The sequence below is a fragment of the Oncorhynchus mykiss genome, chromosome 26 (assembly GCF_013265735.2).
Source record: "Oncorhynchus mykiss isolate Arlee chromosome 26, USDA_OmykA_1.1, whole genome shotgun sequence".
Lineage (NCBI taxonomy): Eukaryota > Metazoa > Chordata > Actinopteri > Salmoniformes > Salmonidae > Oncorhynchus > Oncorhynchus mykiss.
Window position 1 is genome coordinate 33126959 of NC_048590.1, and position 20666 is coordinate 33147624.

Consider the following 20666-nt stretch of genomic DNA (forward strand, 5'->3'; position numbering starts at 1 on the left):
GATGTATTTTTTTTTGTTTCTTACTTTTTCAAAGTCACTGTGCATTTGGAATATGTTTTAATGGGCAGGTACCATCACGAATTTGTTTATCGAATTTGTTTATGTTTCCTTACTTTTTCAAAGTCACTGTGCATTTGCAATATGTTTCAATGGGCAGGTACCATCACGAATTTGTCATGCTCAAAAAATTTTAGATGTATTTTTTTTTGTTTCTTACTTTTTCAAAGTCACTGTGCATTTGGAATATGTTTTAATGGGCAGGTACCATCACGAATTTGTTTATCGAATTTGTTTATGTTTCCTTACTTTTTCAAAGTCACTGTGCATTTGCAATATGTTTCAATGGGCAGGTACCATCACGAATTTGTCATGCTCAAAAAATTTTAGATGTATTTTTTTTTGTTTCTTACTTTTTCAAAGTCACTGTGCATTTGGAATATGTTTTAATGGGCAGGTACCATCACGAATTTGTTTATCGAATTTGTTTATGTTTCCTTACTTTTTCAAAGTCACTGTGCATTTGGAATATGTTTTAATGGGCAGGTACCATCACGAATTTGTTTATCGAATTTGTTTATGTTTCCTTACTTTTTCAAAGTCACTGTGCATTTGCAATATGTTTCAATGGGCAGGTACCATCACGAATTTGTCATGCTCAAAATTTTTTAGATGTATTTTTTTTTGTTTCCTTACTTTTTCAAAGTCACTGTGCATTTGGAATATGTTTTAATGGGCAGGTACCATCACGAATTTGTTTATCGAATTTGTTTATGTTTCCTTACTTTTTCAAAGTCACTGTGCATTTGCAATATGTTTCAATGGGCAGGTACCATCACGAATTTGTCATGCTCAAAATTTTTTAGATGTATTTTTTTTTGTTTCCTTACTTTTTCAAAGTCACTGTGCATTTGGAATATGTTTTAATGGGCAGGTACCATCACGAATTTGTTTATCGAATTTGTTTATGTTTCCTTACTTTTTCAAAGTCACTGTGCATTTGCAATATGTTTCAATGGGCAGGTACCATCACGAATTTGTCATGCTCAAAAAATTTTAGATGTATTTTTTTTGGTTTCTTACTTTTTCAAAGTCACTGTGCATTTGGAATATGTTTTAATGGGCAGGTACCATCACGAATTTGTTTATCGAATTTGTTTATGTTTCCTTACTTTTTCAAAGTCACTGTGCATTTGCAATATGTTTCAATGGGCAGGTACCATCACGAATTTGTCATGCTCAAAATTCAAGCTTGTGATCTAAAATATGCAGCTGGTTACCCAACATTTTTTGGGATGTTTTTTTGTTTATGTTTCCTTACTTTTTCAAAGTCTCTGTGCATTTGCAATATGTTTTAATGGGCAGGTACCATCACGAATTTGTTTATCGAATTTGTTTATGTTTCCTTACTTTTTCAAAGTCACTGTGCATTTGCAATATGTTTCAATGGGCAGGTACCATCACGAATTTGTCATGCTCAAAATTTTTTAGATGTATTTTTTTTTGTTTCCTTACTTTTTCAAAGTCACTGTGCATTTGGAATATGTTTTAATGGGCAGGTACCATCACGAATTTGTTTATCGAATTTGTTTATGTTTCCTTACTTTTTCAAAGTCACTGTGCATTTGCAATATGTTTCAATGGGCAGGTACCATCACGAATTTGTCATGCTCAAAATTTTTTAGATGTATTTTTTTTTGTTTCCTTACTTTTTCAAAGTCACTGTGCATTTGGAATATGTTTTAATGGGCAGGTACCATCACGAATTTGTTTATCGAATTTGTTTATGTTTCCTTACTTTTTCAAAGTCACTGTGCATTTGCAATATGTTTCAATGGGCAGGTACCATCACGAATTTGTCATGCTCAAAAAATTTTAGATGTATTTTTTTTTGTTTCTTACTTTTTCAAAGTCACTGTGCATTTGGAATATGTTTTAATGGGCAGGTACCATCACGAATTTGTTTATCGAATTTGTTTATGTTTCCTTACTTTTTCAAAGTCACTGTGCATTTGCAATATGTTTCAATGGGCAGGTACCATCACGAATTTGTCATGCTCAAAATTTTTTAGATGTATTTTTTTTTGTTTCCTTACTTTTTCAAAGTCACTGTGCATTTGGAATATGTTTTAATGGGCAGGTACCATCACGAATTTGTTTATCGAATTTGTTTATGTTTCCTTACTTTTTCAAAGTCACTGTGCATTTGCAATATGTTTCAATGGGCAGGTACCATCACGAATTTGTCATGCTCAAAAAATTTTAGATGTATTTTTTTTTGTTTCTTACTTTTTCAAAGTCACTGTGCATTTGGAATATGTTTTAATGGGCAGGTACCATCACAAATTTGTTTATCGAATTTGTTTATGTTTCCTTACTTTTTCAAAGTCACTGTGCATTTGCAATATGTTTCAATGGGCAGGTACCATCACGAATTTGTCATGCTCAAAAAATTTTAGATGTATTTTTTTTGTTTCTTACTTTTTCAAAGTCACTGTGCATTTGGAATATGTTTTAATGGGCAGGTACCATCACGAATTTGTTTATCGAATTTGTTTATGTTTCCTTACTTTTTCAAAGTCACTGTGCATTTGCAATATGTTTCAATGGGCAGGTACCATCACGAATTTGTCATGCTCAAAATTTTTTAGATGTATTTTTTTTTGTTTCCTTACTTTTTCAAAGTCACTGTGCATTTGGAATATGTTTTAATGGGCAGGTACCATCACGAATTTGTTTATCGAATTTGTTTATGTTTCCTTACTTTTTCAAAGTCACTGTGCATTTGCAATATGTTTCAATGGGCAGGTACCATCACGAATTTGTCATGCTCAAAAAATTTTAGATGTATTTTTTTTTGTTTCTTACTTTTTCAAAGTCACTGTGCATTTGGAATATGTTTTAATGGGCAGGTACCATCACGAATTTGTTTATCGAATTTGTTTATGTTTCCTTACTTTTTCAAAGTCACTGTGCATTTGCAATATGTTTCAATGGGCAGGTACCATCACGAATTTGTCATGCTCAAAAAATTTTAGATGTATTTTTTTTTGTTTCTTACTTTTTCAAAGTCACTGTGCATTTGGAATATGTTTTAATGGGCAGGTACCATCACGAATTTGTTTATCGAATTTGTTTATGTTTCCTTACTTTTTCAAAGTCACTGTGCATTTGCAATATGTTTCAATGGGCAGGTACCATCACGAATTTGTCATGCTCAAAAAATTTTAGATGTATTTTTTTTTGTTTCTTACTTTTTCAAAGTCACTGTGCATTTGGAATATGTTTTAATGGGCAGGTACCATCACGAATTTGTTTATCGAATTTGTTTATGTTTCCTTACTTTTTCAAAGTCACTGTGCATTTGGAATATGTTTTAATGGGCAGGTACCATCACGAATTTGTTTATCGAATTTGTTTATGTTTCCTTACTTTTTCAAAGTCACTGTGCATTTGCAATATGTTTCAATGGGCAGGTACCATCACGAATTTGTCATGCTCAAAATTTTTTAGATGTATTTTTTTTTGTTTCCTTACTTTTTCAAAGTCACTGTGCATTTGGAATATGTTTTAATGGGCAGGTACCATCACGAATTTGTTTATCGAATTTGTTTATGTTTCCTTACTTTTTCAAAGTCACTGTGCATTTGCAATATGTTTCAATGGGCAGGTACCATCACGAATTTGTCATGCTCAAAATTTTTTAGATGTATTTTTTTTTGTTTCCTTACTTTTTCAAAGTCACTGTGCATTTGGAATATGTTTTAATGGGCAGGTACCATCACGAATTTGTTTATCGAATTTGTTTATGTTTCCTTACTTTTTCAAAGTCACTGTGCATTTGCAATATGTTTCAATGGGCAGGTACCATCACGAATTTGTCATGCTCAAAAAATTTTAGATGTATTTTTTTTGGTTTCTTACTTTTTCAAAGTCACTGTGCATTTGGAATATGTTTTAATGGGCAGGTACCATCACGAATTTGTTTATCGAATTTGTTTATGTTTCCTTACTTTTTCAAAGTCACTGTGCATTTGCAATATGTTTCAATGGGCAGGTACCATCACGAATTTGTCATGCTCAAAATTCAAGCTTGTGATCTAAAATATGCAGCTGGTTACCCAACATTTTTTGGGATGTTTTTTTGTTTATGTTTCCTTACTTTTTCAAAGTCTCTGTGCATTTGCAATATGTTTTAATGGGCAGGTACCATCACGAATTTGTTTATCGAATTTGTTTATGTTTCCTTACTTTTTCAAAGTCACTGTGCATTTGCAATATGTTTCAATGGGCAGGTACCATCACGAATTTGTCATGCTCAAAATTTTTTAGATGTATTTTTTTTTGTTTCCTTACTTTTTCAAAGTCACTGTGCATTTGGAATATGTTTTAATGGGCAGGTACCATCACGAATTTGTTTATCGAATTTGTTTATGTTTCCTTACTTTTTCAAAGTCACTGTGCATTTGCAATATGTTTCAATGGGCAGGTACCATCACGAATTTGTCATGCTCAAAAAATTTTAGATGTATTTTTTTTGGTTTCTTACTTTTTCAAAGTCACTGTGCATTTGGAATATGTTTTAATGGGCAGGTACCATCACGAATTTGTTTATCGAATTTGTTTATGTTTCCTTACTTTTTCAAAGTCACTGTGCATTTGCAATATGTTTCAATGGGCAGGTACCATCACGAATTTGTCATGCTCAAAATTCAAACTTTACTTTGCTCAAACTATACCTTGGTCAACTTGTATTACATATTTCTTTTTGTTTTACTTGTGCATAAGGCATATGTTTTCTCCATTTGCAATATGATGTCATAGGAAGTCAAAAGTCAAAGTCAAAAGTAAATATTTTCCTCCGTGCACCTGGTGATCTGAAATGTGCACCTGGTGACCTGAAATGTGCACCTGGTGATCTAAAATATGCAACTGGTAACCCAAAAAAAAAATTTTGGGATGTTTTTTTGTTTATGTTTCCTTACTTTTTCAAAGTCACTGTGCATTTGCAATATGTTTTAATGGGCAGGTACCATCACGAATTTGTCATGCTCAAAATTCAAGCTTGTGATCTAAAATATGCAGCTGGTTACCCAACATTTTTTGGGATGTTTTTTTGTTTATGTTTCCTTACTTTTTCAAAGTCTCTGTGCATTTGCAATATGTTTTAATGGGCAGGTACCATCACGAATTTGTTTATCGAATTTGTTTATGTTTCCTTACTTTTTCAAAGTCACTGTGCATTTGCAATATGTTTCAATGGGCAGGTACCATCACGAATTTGTCATGCTCAAAATTTTTTAGATGTATTTTTTTTTGTTTCCTTACTTTTTCAAAGTCACTGTGCATTTGGAATATGTTTTAATGGGCAGGTACCATCACGAATTTGTTTATCGAATTTGTTTATGTTTCCTTACTTTTTCAAAGTCACTGTGCATTTGCAATATGTTTCAATGGGCAGGTACCATCACGAATTTGTCATGCTCAAAATTTTTTAGATGTATTTTTTTTTGTTTCTTACTTTTTCAAAGTCACTGTGCATTTGGAATATGTTTTAATGGGCAGGTACCATCACGAATTTGTTTATCAAATTTGTTTATGTTTCCTTACTTTTTCAAAGTCACTGTGCATTTGCAATATGTTTCAATGGGCAGGTACCATCACGAATTTGTCATGCTCAAAAAATTTTAGATGTATTTTTTTTTGTTTCTTACTTTTTCAAAGTCACTGTGCATTTGGAATATGTTTTAATGGGCAGGTACCATCACGAATTTGTTTATCGAATTTGTTTATGTTTCCTTACTTTTTCAAAGTCACTGTGCATTTGCAATATGTTTCAATGGGCAGGTACCATCACGAATTTGTCATGCTCAAAAAATTTTAGATGTATTTTTTTTTGTTTCTTACTTTTTCAAAGTCACTGTGCATTTGGAATATGTTTTAATGGGCAGGTACCATCACGAATTTGTTTATCGAATTTGTTTATGTTTCCTTACTTTTTCAAAGTCACTGTGCATTTGGAATATGTTTTAATGGGCAGGTACCATCACGAATTTGTTTATCGAATTTGTTTATGTTTCCTTACTTTTTCAAAGTCACTGTGCATTTGCAATATGTTTCAATGGGCAGGTACCATCACGAATTTGTCATGCTCAAAATTTTTTAGATGTATTTTTTTTTGTTTCCTTACTTTTTCAAAGTCACTGTGCATTTGGAATATGTTTTAATGGGCAGGTACCATCACGAATTTGTTTATCGAATTTGTTTATGTTTCCTTACTTTTTCAAAGTCACTGTGCATTTGCAATATGTTTCAATGGGCAGGTACCATCACGAATTTGTCATGCTCAAAATTTTTTAGATGTATTTTTTTTTGTTTCCTTACTTTTTCAAAGTCACTGTGCATTTGGAATATGTTTTAATGGGCAGGTACCATCACGAATTTGTTTATCGAATTTGTTTATGTTTCCTTACTTTTTCAAAGTCACTGTGCATTTGCAATATGTTTCAATGGGCAGGTACCATCACGAATTTGTTTATCGAATTTGTTTATGTTTCCTTACTTTTTCAAAGTCACTGTGCATTTGCAATATGTTTCAATGGGCAGGTACCATCACGAATTTGTCATGCTCAAAAAATTTTAGATGTATTTTTTTTTGTTTCTTACTTTTTCAAAGTCACTGTGCATTTGGAATATGTTTTAATGGGCAGGTACCATCACGAATTTGTTTATCGAATTTGTTTATGTTTCCTTACTTTTTCAAAGTCACTGTGCATTTGCAGTATCTTTCAATGGGCAGGTACCATCACGAATTTGTCATGCTCAAAAAATTTTAGATGTATTTTTTTTTGTTTCTTACTTTTTCAAAGTCACTGTGCATTTGGAATATGTTTTAATGGGCAGGTACCATCACGAATTTGTTTATCGAATTTGTTTATGTTTCCTTACTTTTTCAAAGTCACTGTGCATTTGGAATATGTTTTAATGGGCAGGTACCATCACGAATTTGTTTATCGAATTTGTTTATGTTTCCTTACTTTTTCAAAGTCACTGTGCATTTGCAATATGTTTCAATGGGCAGGTACCATCACGAATTTGTCATGCTCAAAATTTTTTAGATGTATTTTTTTTTGTTTCCTTACTTTTTCAAAGTCACTGTGCATTTGGAATATGTTTTAATGGGCAGGTACCATCACGAATTTGTTTATCGAATTTGTTTATGTTTCCTTACTTTTTCAAAGTCACTGTGCATTTGCAATATGTTTCAATGGGCAGGTACCATCACGAATTTGTCATGCTCAAAAAATTTTAGATGTATTTTTTTTTGTTTCTTACTTTTTCAAAGTCACTGTGCATTTGGAATATGTTTTAATGGGCAGGTACCATCACGAATTTGTTTATCGAATTTGTTTATGTTTCCTTACTTTTTCAAAGTCACTGTGCATTTGCAATATGTTTCAATGGGCAGGTACCATCACGAATTTGTCATGCTCAAAATTTTTTAGATGTATTTTTTTTTGTTTCCTTACTTTTTCAAAGTCACTGTGCATTTGGAATATGTTTTAATGGGCAGGTACCATCACGAATTTGTTTATCGAATTTGTTTATGTTTCCTTACTTTTTCAAAGTCACTGTGCATTTGCAATATGTTTCAATGGGCAGGTACCATCACGAATTTGTCATGCTCAAAAAATTTTAGATGTATTTTTTTTTGTTTCTTACTTTTTCAAAGTCACTGTGCATTTGGAATATGTTTTAATGGGCAGGTACCATCACAAATTTGTTTATCGAATTTGTTTATGTTTCCTTACTTTTTCAAAGTCACTGTGCATTTGCAATATGTTTCAATGGGCAGGTACCATCACGAATTTGTCATGCTCAAAAAATTTTAGATGTATTTTTTTTGTTTCTTACTTTTTCAAAGTCACTGTGCATTTGGAATATGTTTTAATGGGCAGGTACCATCACGAATTTGTTTATCGAATTTGTTTATGTTTCCTTACTTTTTCAAAGTCACTGTGCATTTGCAATATGTTTCAATGGGCAGGTACCATCACGAATTTGTCATGCTCAAAATTTTTTAGATGTATTTTTTTTTGTTTCCTTACTTTTTCAAAGTCACTGTGCATTTGGAATATGTTTCAATGGGCAGGTACCATCACGAATTTGTCATGCTCAAAAAATTTTAGATGTATTTTTTTTTGTTTCTTACTTTTTCAAAGTCACTGTGCATTTGCAATATGTTTTAATGGGCAGGTACCATCACGAATTTGTCATGCTATAAAAATCCTGCAGGAATGTGAAATTGACTGGCCCGATGAACTCGGGATGGCTTTGCAGTGATTCTGGGTCATCTCAATCGCTCGTTTGGGTTGATTTCAGAATGTCGCTTTTGGTGATGTTTTTTCACTATAGAATCATATTGCAAATGTACAAGAGTCAAGTGGACAAGAGTCCATCAGTCAATTAGATATCATTCTGACCACCAAACTGATACAAACTGACACCAAACCCACTTTTTCCAACTCGTTTAGTAGCCAACTATTACATACTTCAGAGCTGGCCCAAAATTCACAACGCCTTCGGTACAAACCATAAAAAAAACATAAAACACGTAGTTACGTTCTAGCTGCGGGTCCATTTCTTATGTTATGTGTTGGCCTAGCTGAGGCGACCCCGAATCCCAAGTTTCGGCTCGATAGGTCATTTGGTGTCCGAGAAAAACCCTAATTGGTGCTGAAAATCCACTATTTTCCATGACTTGCTACGGGGTCCTTGAATGAGATATCGGACAGAAACGTTGGGGTCTGTCTATATGGGCCGAGACGTTCGCAATGCACCTAGTCTTGCGACTCTGGGACATTTCTAAATGTCGTCATTTTCGTGATGCAAAATTGAATTGAAGTTATTTCAAATGTACGAGGCTGTTTCTCGGTCCGAGAACCGTCTAGAGCCACGTAACTCGCCACGCACCATGGCCCGGAGGTCTAGAACAGGTTTCTAAAGTTTCGGAACTCTAGGTCCGACCGTTCTTTTTTAGCTCCAACAAAGCTAACTATTGGAGCCACTGTCTGTCTCTACGCACCCCAATACGTCCCTCCATCCAAGTTGTGTTTTAGTGCAATTTTTTTTCCTTTGATTTTTTTTGGGAAAAATGACTGATTTACAGTTCATGGGGGTTGCCTAATCACACATATGAAGTTTTGGAAAGATCAGACTTTTTTAACCCTTCGAAACAGCCCCTGAGACACCAATTATGGCACTTCCGGTTGGCACAGGAAGTTATAAATCAACACATATCCTCATTGGGGTATGCTGTTACAGAATCCTGAGTTTTAAGTCCTTACGTTAAGAATTGACTGATCTACACAGGGTTGAATGCACTATGTCTATCAAACTGCATGCATTGTATGGGTAAACACTTTTAGGGGCATTTTAACCACTTCCGGTTGGTCCAGGAAGCTTAGAATCAACACAGGTAGACCTCATAGTGGCCTGATGGACTGGTACCGAAGACAGGTTCATACGGCATTCATAACCCACATAGGCCTCAGGTTGAAATTAGGGGTGCAGGCAATGTATTCCTATGGGGAGAGATGACATTGTAATCTGTGAGATCAAAAAACACTGTTTTACTGTGAAGGGTTAATGCCACACGGTCAAGGTTAGGCTTGTTGAGATCGGGAGGACCTTAGGAACATTCAAGTGGTGGAATTTTTCTTCTCACCCTAACGGTTCTCTCACTGTCACTCAAAAGCAAATGACATTGTGGTGCAGGCTTCATTTTGGGCCTTCTATTCTAATGGTTGCTGCGCCTAGACCGAGCGAGCTACGGTCAAGCGGGATAGCTCGTTGAACTCAGAACAGTCTGGAGACTATGGTGATGCCATTTTTTGTGTTGATTTCAGAATGCCATTTTGGTGATGGTCCCTCTCCGTTTAAACATATTGCAAATGTACAAAAGTCAACTAGCAAGTCAGTGTCCATCAGTCAATTAGATGTCATTATGACACCAAATGGATATCAATTGACACCAAACCCACTTTTTCCTACTCATTTAGTAGCCAACTATCACATATGTCAGAGCAGGCCCATAATTCACAGCGCCTCTAGTTGAAAACATAATAAAAAGGTAAAACACATAGTTACGTTCTAGCTGCGGGTCCAGTTCGGACATTATGTGAAGTCCTATGTGAAGCGACCCCGAATCCCGAGTTTCGGCTCGATAGGTCATTTGGTGTCCGAGAAAAACCCTAATTGGTGCTGAAAATCCACTATTTTCCATGACTTGCTACGGGGTCCTTGAATGAGCTATCGGACAGAAACGTTGGGGTCTGTCTATATGGGCCGAGACGTTCGCAATGCACCTAGTCTTGCGACTCTGGGACATTTCTAAATGTCGTCATTTTCGTGATGCAAAAATGAATTGAAGTTATTTCAAATGTACGAGGCTGTTTCTCGGTCCGAGAACCGTCTAGAGCCACGTAACTCGCCACGCACCATGGCCCGGAGGTCTAGAACAGGTTTCTAAAGTTTCGGAACTCTAGGTCCGACCGTTCTTTTTTAGCTCCAACAAAGCTAACTATTGGGGCCACTGTCTGTCTCTACGCACCCCAATACGTCCCTCCATCCAAGTTGTGTTTTAGTGCAATTTTTTTTTCCTTTGATTTTTTTTGGGAAAAATGACTGATTTACAGTTCATGGGGGTTGCCTAATCACATATATGAAGTTTTGGACAGATCTGACTTTTTTAACCCTTCGAAACAGCCCCTGAGACACCAATTATGGCACTTCCGGTTGGCACAGGAAGCTATAAATCACCACATGTCTTGATTGACATGGCCACTTACAGAATCCCGAGAATTGACTGATCTACACAGGGTTGAATGCACTATGTCTATCAAACTGCATGCAATGTATGGGTAAACACTTTTAGGGTGATTTGAACCACTTCCGGTTGGTCCAGGAAGCTTAGAATCAACACAGGTAGACCTCATAGTGGCCTGATGGACTGGTACCGAAGACAGGTTCATACGGCATTCATAACCCACATAGGCCTCAGGTTGAATTTTGTGGTGCAGGCTATGTATTCCTATGGGGAGAGATGACACATTAATCTGTGAGATCAAAAAACACTGTTTTACTGTTAAGGGTTAATGCCACACGGTCAAGGTTAGGCTTGTTCAGATCGGGAGGACCTTAGGAACATTCCTATGGTGGAATTTTTCTTCTCACCCTAACGGTTCTCTCACTGTCACTCAAAAGCAAATGACATTGTGGGGCAGGCTTCATTTTGGGCCTAATATTCTAATGGTTGCTGCGCCTAGACCGAGCGAGCTACGGTCAAGCGGGATAGCTCGTTGAACTCAGCACAGTCTGGAGACTATGGTGATGCCATTTTTTGTGTTGATTTCAGAATGCCATTTTGGTGATGGTCCCTCTCTGTTTAAACATATTGCAAATGTACAAAAGTCAACTAGCAAGTCAGTGTCCATCAGTCAATTAGATGTCATTATGACACCAAACCCACTGTTTCCTACTCATTTAGATGCCAACTATCATATATGTCAGAGCAGTCCCATAATTCACAGCGCCTCTAGTTTAAAACATAATAAAAAGGTAAAACACATAGTTACGTTCTAGCTGCGGGTCCAGTTCGGACATTATGCGAAGTCCTATGTGAGGCGACCCCGAATCCCGAGTTTCGGCTCGATAGGTCATTTGGTGTCCGAGAAAAACCCTAATTGGTGCTGAAAATCCACTTATTTCCATGCCTTGCTACGGGGTCCTTGAACGAGCTATCGGACAGAAACTTTGGGGTCCGTCTCTATGGGCCGAGCCGGTTTCAACGCACCTAGCCTTGCGTCTCTGAGATTTTTCTAAACGTCGTCATTTTCGTGATGCAAAAATGAATTGAAGTTATTGCGAATGTACGAGGCTGTTTCTCGGTCCGAGAACCGTCTAGAGCCACGTAACTCGCCACGCACCATGGCCCGGAGGTCTAGAACAGGTTTCTAAAGTTTCGGAACTCTAGGTCCGACCGTCCTTTTTTAGCTAGAACAAAGCTAACTATTGCGGCCACTGTCTGTCTCTACGCACCCCAATACGTCCCTCCATCCAAGTTGTGTTTTAGTGCGATTTTTTTTTCCTTTGATTTTTTTGGGGAAAAATGACTGATTTACAGTTCATGGGGGTTGCCTAATCACATATATGAAGTGGGGAGGCAGGCTTCATTTTGGGCCTACTATTCTAATGGTCGGTTATTGTGTTATTTCAGAAAATCATAGAAAATCACAGAAATGTCGCAGAGCTCCGCAGCACACTTTAAAAAGATTCGTATGAACACCCTGCAACTGGATCTGTAACCGTTGAAAAAAAAAAAACGCCTATTTGTGACCATCACCAATTTGTCATTGTTCCGTTTCTCTTAAATGACGATAGATAAATGGCTGGTTCTTTTTTTATTGACACCGGAGGCTCCTTGGCTTTGACCTGAAGTGGAAAAATAATTTCTCTACTTCCATTTTAAGCCTTTAATCCCAGAAAAATGGCCGTAGCTCAAAAACCGTCGAGGCCTAGACGCCATCCCGTTCGGGGCCAACTGCCCCTTGAGCCAAACCTACGCTCGCCAAGTTTCGGCTTCGAAATATTTTCAGTTTTTGAGATAAGGCCCCGTCGCGATTCGTGATGTTTTGCCAAATTGCCATATGATTCCGTATGCCATCTGGTGGGAGTGTCCGGGACGGCGGAAAAACGGTCCGAAACTTGTTTTTTTTTTTAAACGGAAACCGAAAGTCCGACAAAGTTCATTCGACGACTTCCCGGTAAGTCCGGCCCTACCGCACGTCCCGACGCCGACCGCGAATTTTACAAACGATTTCGGACGTCGGGTAAGGGACCGTACATTTGCAATATGGACTTTCTCACTGATCATACACGAAATGCCGAAATGTTCCCTTAAGGTATGTGATGGTCAGTCCAGATGAGAAAAGGGTGTTTAGCCCCCTCAAGCCAATGTCTCCACGCCTTCAAAGCCTTGACGACAGCCAACAGCTCCTGGTCGCCCACATCATAGTTTAGCTCCGCCGGGCTGAGCTTCTACGAAAAGAAGTCACAGGGGCGGAGCTTCAGTGGCGCACCCGAGTGCTGAGAGAGCACTGCTCCTATCCCAGCTTCGGATGCGTCCACCTCCACTATGAACGGCAAAGAGGGATCCGGATGAGCCAACACAGGTACCGAGGTAAACAGAGCCTTTTCAGGTGCCTAAAAGTTCTGTTCGCCTCAGCTGACCACTGCAAGCGCACCGGGCCCCCCTTTAGCAGTGAGGTAATGGGAGCAGCAACCTGACCACAACCCCGGATAAACCTCCATTGGCAAACCCTAAGAATCGCTGCACTTCCTTTACCGTGGTGGGAGTCGACCAATTACGCATGGCTGCAATGCGGTCGCTCTCCATCTCCACTCATGACATGAAAATCCGATGCCCTAGGAAGGAGACGGAATGTTGGAAGAACAAGCATTTCTCAGCCTTGACATATAGATCATGCTCCAACAAGCGACCAAGCACTCTGCGCACCAGGGACACATGCTCGGCGCATGTAGTGGAGTATATCAGAATGTCGTCAATATACACCACTACACCCTGAAAATCTCTGAAAATCTTGTCTACAAAAGATTGGAAGACTGATGGAGCATTCATCAACCCATACGGCATGACGAGGTACTCATAATGCCCTGAGGTGGTACTAAATGCCATCTTCCATTCGTCTCCCTTCCGGATACGCACCAGGTTGTACGCACTCCTGAGATCCAGTTTAGTGAAGAAGCGCTCACTGATTTTATTGAGACCTCAATAATCAATGCACGGGCGCAAACCTCCATCCTTCACAAAAAAGAAACGGGTGAAAAGGAGGGCCGAATGTACCCCTGACGCAGAGATTCGGAGACTTATGTCTCCATAGCCACAGTCTCCGCTTGCGACAGGGGATACACGTGTCTCCTGGGAAGTGCAGCTTCTACCAGGATATTTATCGCACAATCCCCCCGTCGATGGGGTGGTAATTGAGTCGCCTTCTTTTTACAGAAAGCGAGAGCCAAATCGGCATATTCTGGGGGGATGCGCACGGTGGAGAACTGGTGTGGACTTTCTACCGTAGTAGCACCAACGGAAACGCCTAAACACCTACCTGAGCACTCTCGCGACGACCCCATGAGAGCCTTCTGTGGCCAAGAAACAGTGGGGTTATGACAAGCTAACCAGGGTAGGTCCAGCATCCCAGAATATGCAGGAGAATCAATAAGAAAAATACTAATTTTTTCCCTGTGACCCCCCTGCGTCACCATACTCAAAGGAGCGGTGGCCTCCCTGATAAACACTGACCCTAATGGTCGACTATCTAAGGCGTGAACGGGAAAAGGCACATCCACAGGAACAATGGGGATCCCTAAACTATGAGCTACTGTCGGTGGATTTCCTAACCGATCTTCCACCTTCACAGGGTAACACCACGATCCTGGTCGTTGTGGATCATTTTTCTAAGTCCTGTCGTCTCCTCCCTTTGCCCGGTCTCCCTACAGCCTTACAAACTGGGGAGGCCCTGTTTACACACGTCTTCCGGCACTATGGGGTGCCTGAGGATATCATGTCTGATCGGGGTTCCCAGTTCACGTCAAGGATCTGGAAGGCGTTCATGGAACGTCTGGGGGTCTCGGTCAGCCTCACCTCAGGTTTTCACCCTGAGAGTAATGGGCAGGTGGAGAGAGTTAACCAGGCTGTAGGTAGGTTTCTGCGGTCTTATTGCCAGGACCGGCCGGGGAAGTGGGCGAAGTTCATGCCCTGGGCAGAGATGGCACAGAACTTGCTCCGCCACTCCTCCACTAACCTTTCTCCCTTTCAATGTGTATTAGGGTATCAGCCGGTTCTGGCTGCTTGGCATGAGAGTCAGACCTTGGCTCCTGCAGTGGACAATTGGTTACGGCACGCGGAGGAAACCTGGGAGGCCACCCACGTCCACCTTCAGCGCGCTGTACTAAGCCAGAAAGTTGGCACAGACCGTCACCGCTGTGAGGCCCCGGTGTTCGGACCAGGGGACAGGGTCTGGCTCTCGACCCGAAACCTGCCCCTCCGCCTGCCCTGCCTGAAGCTGGGTCCGCGGTTTGTGGGGCCGTTTAAAGTCCTGAGGAGAGTGTGGGTTACAGGTTACAGCTATCCACCAATTACTGTATTAACCCCTCGTTCCATGTGTCTCTCCTCAGGCCGGTGGTGTCTGGCCCACTCCAGGAGGCTGAAGTGCGGGATGTTCCTCCGCCCCCTCTGGACATCGAGGGGGTCCCGGAGTACTCCGTTCGATCCATCTTGGATTCGAGATGTCGGACAAAGGGCCTTCAGTACCTCGTGGACTGGGAGGGATACGGTCCAGAGGAGAGATGCTGGGTTCAGGTGGAGGACGTGTTAGATCCTTCCCTGCTGCAAGAATTCCACCATCTCCATCCGGAGCGCCCTGCGCCTCACCCTCCGGGTCGTCCACGAGGCCGGTGTCGATGCGCTCTGGAGCCGCGCGTCGGGGGGGTTCTGTCACGACTTCTCCCAAAGTCGATGCCTCTCCTTGTTTGGGTGGTGCTCGGCGGCTGATGTCACCAGTCTTCTAGCCATCATTGATCTATTTTTCATTTTCCATTGGTTTTGTCTTGTCTTCCTACACACCTGGTTTCAATCCCATTCATTACCTGTTAAGTATTTAACCCTCTGTTTCCCCTCATGTCTTTGTCAGAGATTGTTTGTTGTTCAGATTTCGTGTTTGTATTGGTGTGTGACGGGTCCTCGTACCCACTTTGTTTTATATTATTCATAGTTTTGGAGATGTTTAATGACTTTAAACAAAACAACTCCATTCCACTAAGTTTGATTCTCCTGCGCCTGACTTCCCTGCCACCTATACACACAACTCTGACAATAGATGGGCTGTTTATAGTTGGGCTATGTACAGGTGCAGTGATCTGTGAGCTGCTCTGACAGCTGGTGCTTAAAGCTAGGAGGTGATATGAGTCTCCAGCATCAGAAATGTTTGCAGTTCGTTCCAGTCATTGGCAGAGAACTGGAAGGAAATATGACCAAAGGAGGAATTGGCTTAGGGGGTGACCAGTGAGCTATACCTGCTGGAGCGCGTGCTACGAGTGGGTGCTGCTATGGTGACCAGTGAGCTGAGATAAGGCAGGGCTTTACCTAGCAGAGACTTGTAGATGACCTGGAGCCAGTGGGTTTGGCGATGAGTATGAAGCGAGGGCCAGCCAACGAGAGCGTACAGGTCGCAATGGTGGGTAGTGTATGGGGCTTTGGTGACAAAACAGATGGCACTGTGATGGACTGCATCCAGTTTGTTGAGTAGAGTGTTGGAGGCTATTTTATAGATGACGTCACCAAAGTCGAGGATTGGTAGGATGGTCAGTTTTACGAGGGTGTTTGGCAGCATGAGTGAAGGATGCTTTGTTGCAATATAGGAAGTCGCTTCTAGATTTAATTTTGGATTGGAGATGCTTAATGTGAGTCTGGAAGGAGAGTTTACAGTCTAACCAGACACCCATGTATTTTAAGTCAGAGCTGTCCAGATTAATGATGCTGGACGGGCGAGCAGTGATCGATTGAATAGCATGCATTTAGTTTTACTTGCGTTTAAGAGCAGTTGGAGGCCACGGAAGGATAGTTGTATGACATTGAAGCTCGTCTGGAGGTTAGTTAACACAGTGTCCAAAGAGGGGCCAGAAGTCTGCAGAATGGTGTCGTCTGCGTAGAGGTGGATCAGAGAATCACCAGCAGCAAGAGCATCATCATTGATGTATACAGAGAAGAGTCGGCCCGAGAATTGAACCCTGTGGCACACCCATAGAGACTGACAGAGGTCCGGACAACAGCCCCACCTATTTGACACACTGCTCTATCAGAGAAGTAGTTGGTAAACCAGACGAGGCAATCATTTGAGAAACCAAGGCTGCCAATAAGAATGTGGTGATTGACAGAGTCGAAAGCCTTGGCCAGATCCAGATTATGCAGCTCTTTCAGAACATCAGCTACAGTGTGCAGAACAAGTGTTTGACACACTGCCGATTCTGCAGGTTTTCCTACCGACAAAGCATGTAGAGGTCTGTAATTGTTATCATAGGTACACTTCAACTGTGAGAGACGGAATCTAAAAAAAAATCCAGAAAATCACATTGTATGATTTTTAAGTAATTAATTTGTATTTTATTGCATGGCATAAGTATTTGATACATCAGAAAAGCAGAACTTAATATTTGGTACAGAAACCTCTGTTTGCAATTACAGAGATCATACATTTCCTGTAGTTCCTGACCAGGTTTGCACACACTGCAGCAGGGATTTTGGCCCACTCCTCCATACAGTTGCATACATATACATTGCAACTGAGATCCTTTATAGCAAAGACACACATAGCCAGACAGCATAGGCATAATTTATCGTTCAGCTTTGTCTCCTAAACTATGTTATTTTCTCAAACTCAGAACCTAAACAAATCCTCCAAATCAACAGGCATATATCAAATCCATCTTATCTTGGCAAGATCACAGAGACACCTTGACTGGCACACAGACATTGTGGAGCCAAGAGATACACGCTTGACCTCTCCCCTCTCTCCGGCCCAAGCAACTTAGTCTTGACAGAGAACAGATACTGCAACCCCGCCACAGTATTATACAAAAATATACATTCTGATGAGAAGTAACTTACAAACATATGAATATAAAACATCTTACCTATGTTATCAACTAATTCTGATTATTCCCCAACATGTGTTACTAATGGTTTTCTTTGAGACTGTGGTCCCAGCTCTTTTCAGGTCCTTGACCAGGTCCTGCAGTGTAGTTCTGGGCTGATCCCTCACCTTCCTCATGATCATTGATGCCCCACGAGGTGAGATCTTGCATGGAGCCCCAGACCGAGGGTGATTGACCGTCATCTTGAACTTCTTCCATTTTCTAATAATTGCGCCAACAGTTGTTGCCTTCTCACCAAGCTGCTTGCCTATTGTCCTGTAGCCAATCCCAGCCTTGTGCAGGTCTACAATTGTATCCCTGATGTCCTTACACAGCTCTCTGGTCTTGGCCATTGTGGAGAGGTTGGAGTCTGTTTGATTGAGTGTGTGGACAGGTATCTTTTATACAGGTAACGAGTTCAAACAGGTGCAGTTAATACAGATAATGAGTGGAGAACAGGAGGGATTTTTAAAGAAAAACTAACAGGTCTGTGAGAGCAAGAATTCTTACTGGTTGGTAGGTGATCAAATACTTATGTCATGCAATAAAATGCAAATTAATTACTTAAAAATCATACAATGTGATTTTCTGGATTATTGTTTTAGATTCAGTCTCTCACAGTTGAAGTGTACCTATAATAAAAAATTACAGACCTCTACATGCTTTGTAAGTAGGAAAACCTGCAAAATCGGCAGTGTATCAAATACTTGTTCTCCCCACTGTATCTGGATTTGGGTGAAGGAGAAATGGTGGGGGCGTTGGTGGGTTGCTGTGGAGGGTGCCGGGCAGTTGAACGGGGTAGGGGTAGCCAGGTGGAAAGCATGGCCAGCCGTAGAAAAATGCTTATTGAAATTCTCAATTATAGTCGATTTATCGGTGGTAACAGTGTTTCCTAGCCTTAGAGCAGTGGGCAGCTGGGAGGAGGTGCTCTTATTCTCCATGGACTTTACAGTGTCCCAGAACTTTTTTGAGTTAGTACTACAGGATGCAAATTTCTGTTTGAAAAAGCTAGCCTTAGCTTTTCTAACTGCCTGTTTATATTTGTTCCTAACTTCCTGAAAAGTTGCATATCACGGGGGCTATTCGATGCTAATGCAGAACTCCACAGGATGTTTTTGTGCTGGTCAAGGGCAGACAGGTCTGGAGTGAACCAAGGACTATATCTATTCCTAGTCCTACATTTTTTGAGTGGGGCATGCTTATTTAAGATGGTGAGGAAGGCACTTTTAAAGAATAGCCAGGCATCATCTACTGACGGGATGAGGTCAATGTCATTCCAGGATACCCCGGCCAGGTCGATTAGAAAGGCCTGCTCGCAGAAGTGTTTTAGGGAGCGTTTGACAGTGATGAGGGGTGGTCGTTTGGTTCGCAGTCCCATTACGGATGCAGTCAATGAGGCAGTGATTGCTGAGATCTTGATTGAAAACAGCAGAGGTGTATTTGGAGGGCGAGTTAGTTAGGATGACATCTATGAGGGTCCCCGTGTTTACTGATTTGGGATTGTACCTGTTAGGTTCATTCAACCTGCTCGAACATCTCTGGAGAGACCTGAAAATAGCTGTGCAGTGACGCCAGGCTGAGCTTGAGAGGATCTGCAGAGAAGACTGGGAAAAACTCTGAAATACAGGTGTGCCAAGTAGCAGAGGTGGGACCAAGTCATTGTTTTACAAGTCACAAGTAAGTCTCAAGTCTTAGCACTCAAGTCCCATGTCAAGTCCCAAGTCAAGACAGGCAAGTACGAGTCAAGTCAAGACTGTCAAGACTGTCAAGTATCCAGTCAAGTCTCAAGTCTTTATCTTTGAGTTTCGAGTCCTAAACAAGTCATAATGTGCTCTTTTTTTCACCTTTATTTAACCAGTTAGGTGCCTGTGTGCACACTTGTAGCGTCACGGTTGGTTGGTTTTGTTTTTTTCAGTGAGTTTCAGTTCATTAAAAATATGTGGAACTCTACTCAGGCTCGCATTGGTCAGATCCTTATAACGAACGTGACAAGAGCACGCGTAGCACATTCATCTCCTGCACATCCCTCCACTGTTTTATTGATATATTGTAATTACTTCACCACCATGGCCTATTTATTGCCTTACCTCCCTTATCTTACCTCATCTGCACACACTGTATATAGACTTTATACTGTATTTTTGTTTATTCCATGTGTAACTGTTGTATGTGTCGAACTGCTTTTCTTTATCTTGGCCAGGTTGCAGTTGTAAATGAGAACTTGTTCTCAACTAGCCTACCTGTAGACAAGATCCCACACCAGAAAGCAGGAAACAGGGCTGCCTAAATATGATCCCCAATCAGAGACAGATAAACAGCTGTCTCTGATTGGGAAACATATCAGGCCAACATAGAAATACAAAAACCCCTAGACCTACAACAACCCTAGACATACAACACTAGTACCCACCCTCGTCACACCCTGACCTAACCAAAATATAGCTCTTCACCAAATGTAATACCATTTCATATTTTTAACAAGAGTAATAGTTAGTATATTACATTTACGCAAATCGTGAATGCTTTTAAAACATATATATTAATTACTTTCCAAATAAACTTTATTTCCATGGAAATACATGGGTAGCCATGAGAAAGACCCCCCCCCCCAATAGTGATCGACTATCGCTATGGGGCGATGTAGGCTTGTACACAATCGCCCAACCTTGTTTTAGGAACGTCAGGCAGGATTTAGGTTACCAACTGCCTAGCCAGATGTAGCTCAATCTTGGGTGCAGTGATCACGTTCCCGCACTGAATGACTGTGTGGAGGCTCATTGACTTAACTTTACACTAGCCTACATGATACACTAGTAAAGTAATAAAATATATAGCTGTCGGCTATATTAGCCATGACTTACCGTTCTTTGTGCAGCTTCAAATGTCGAACAAAATTGGAA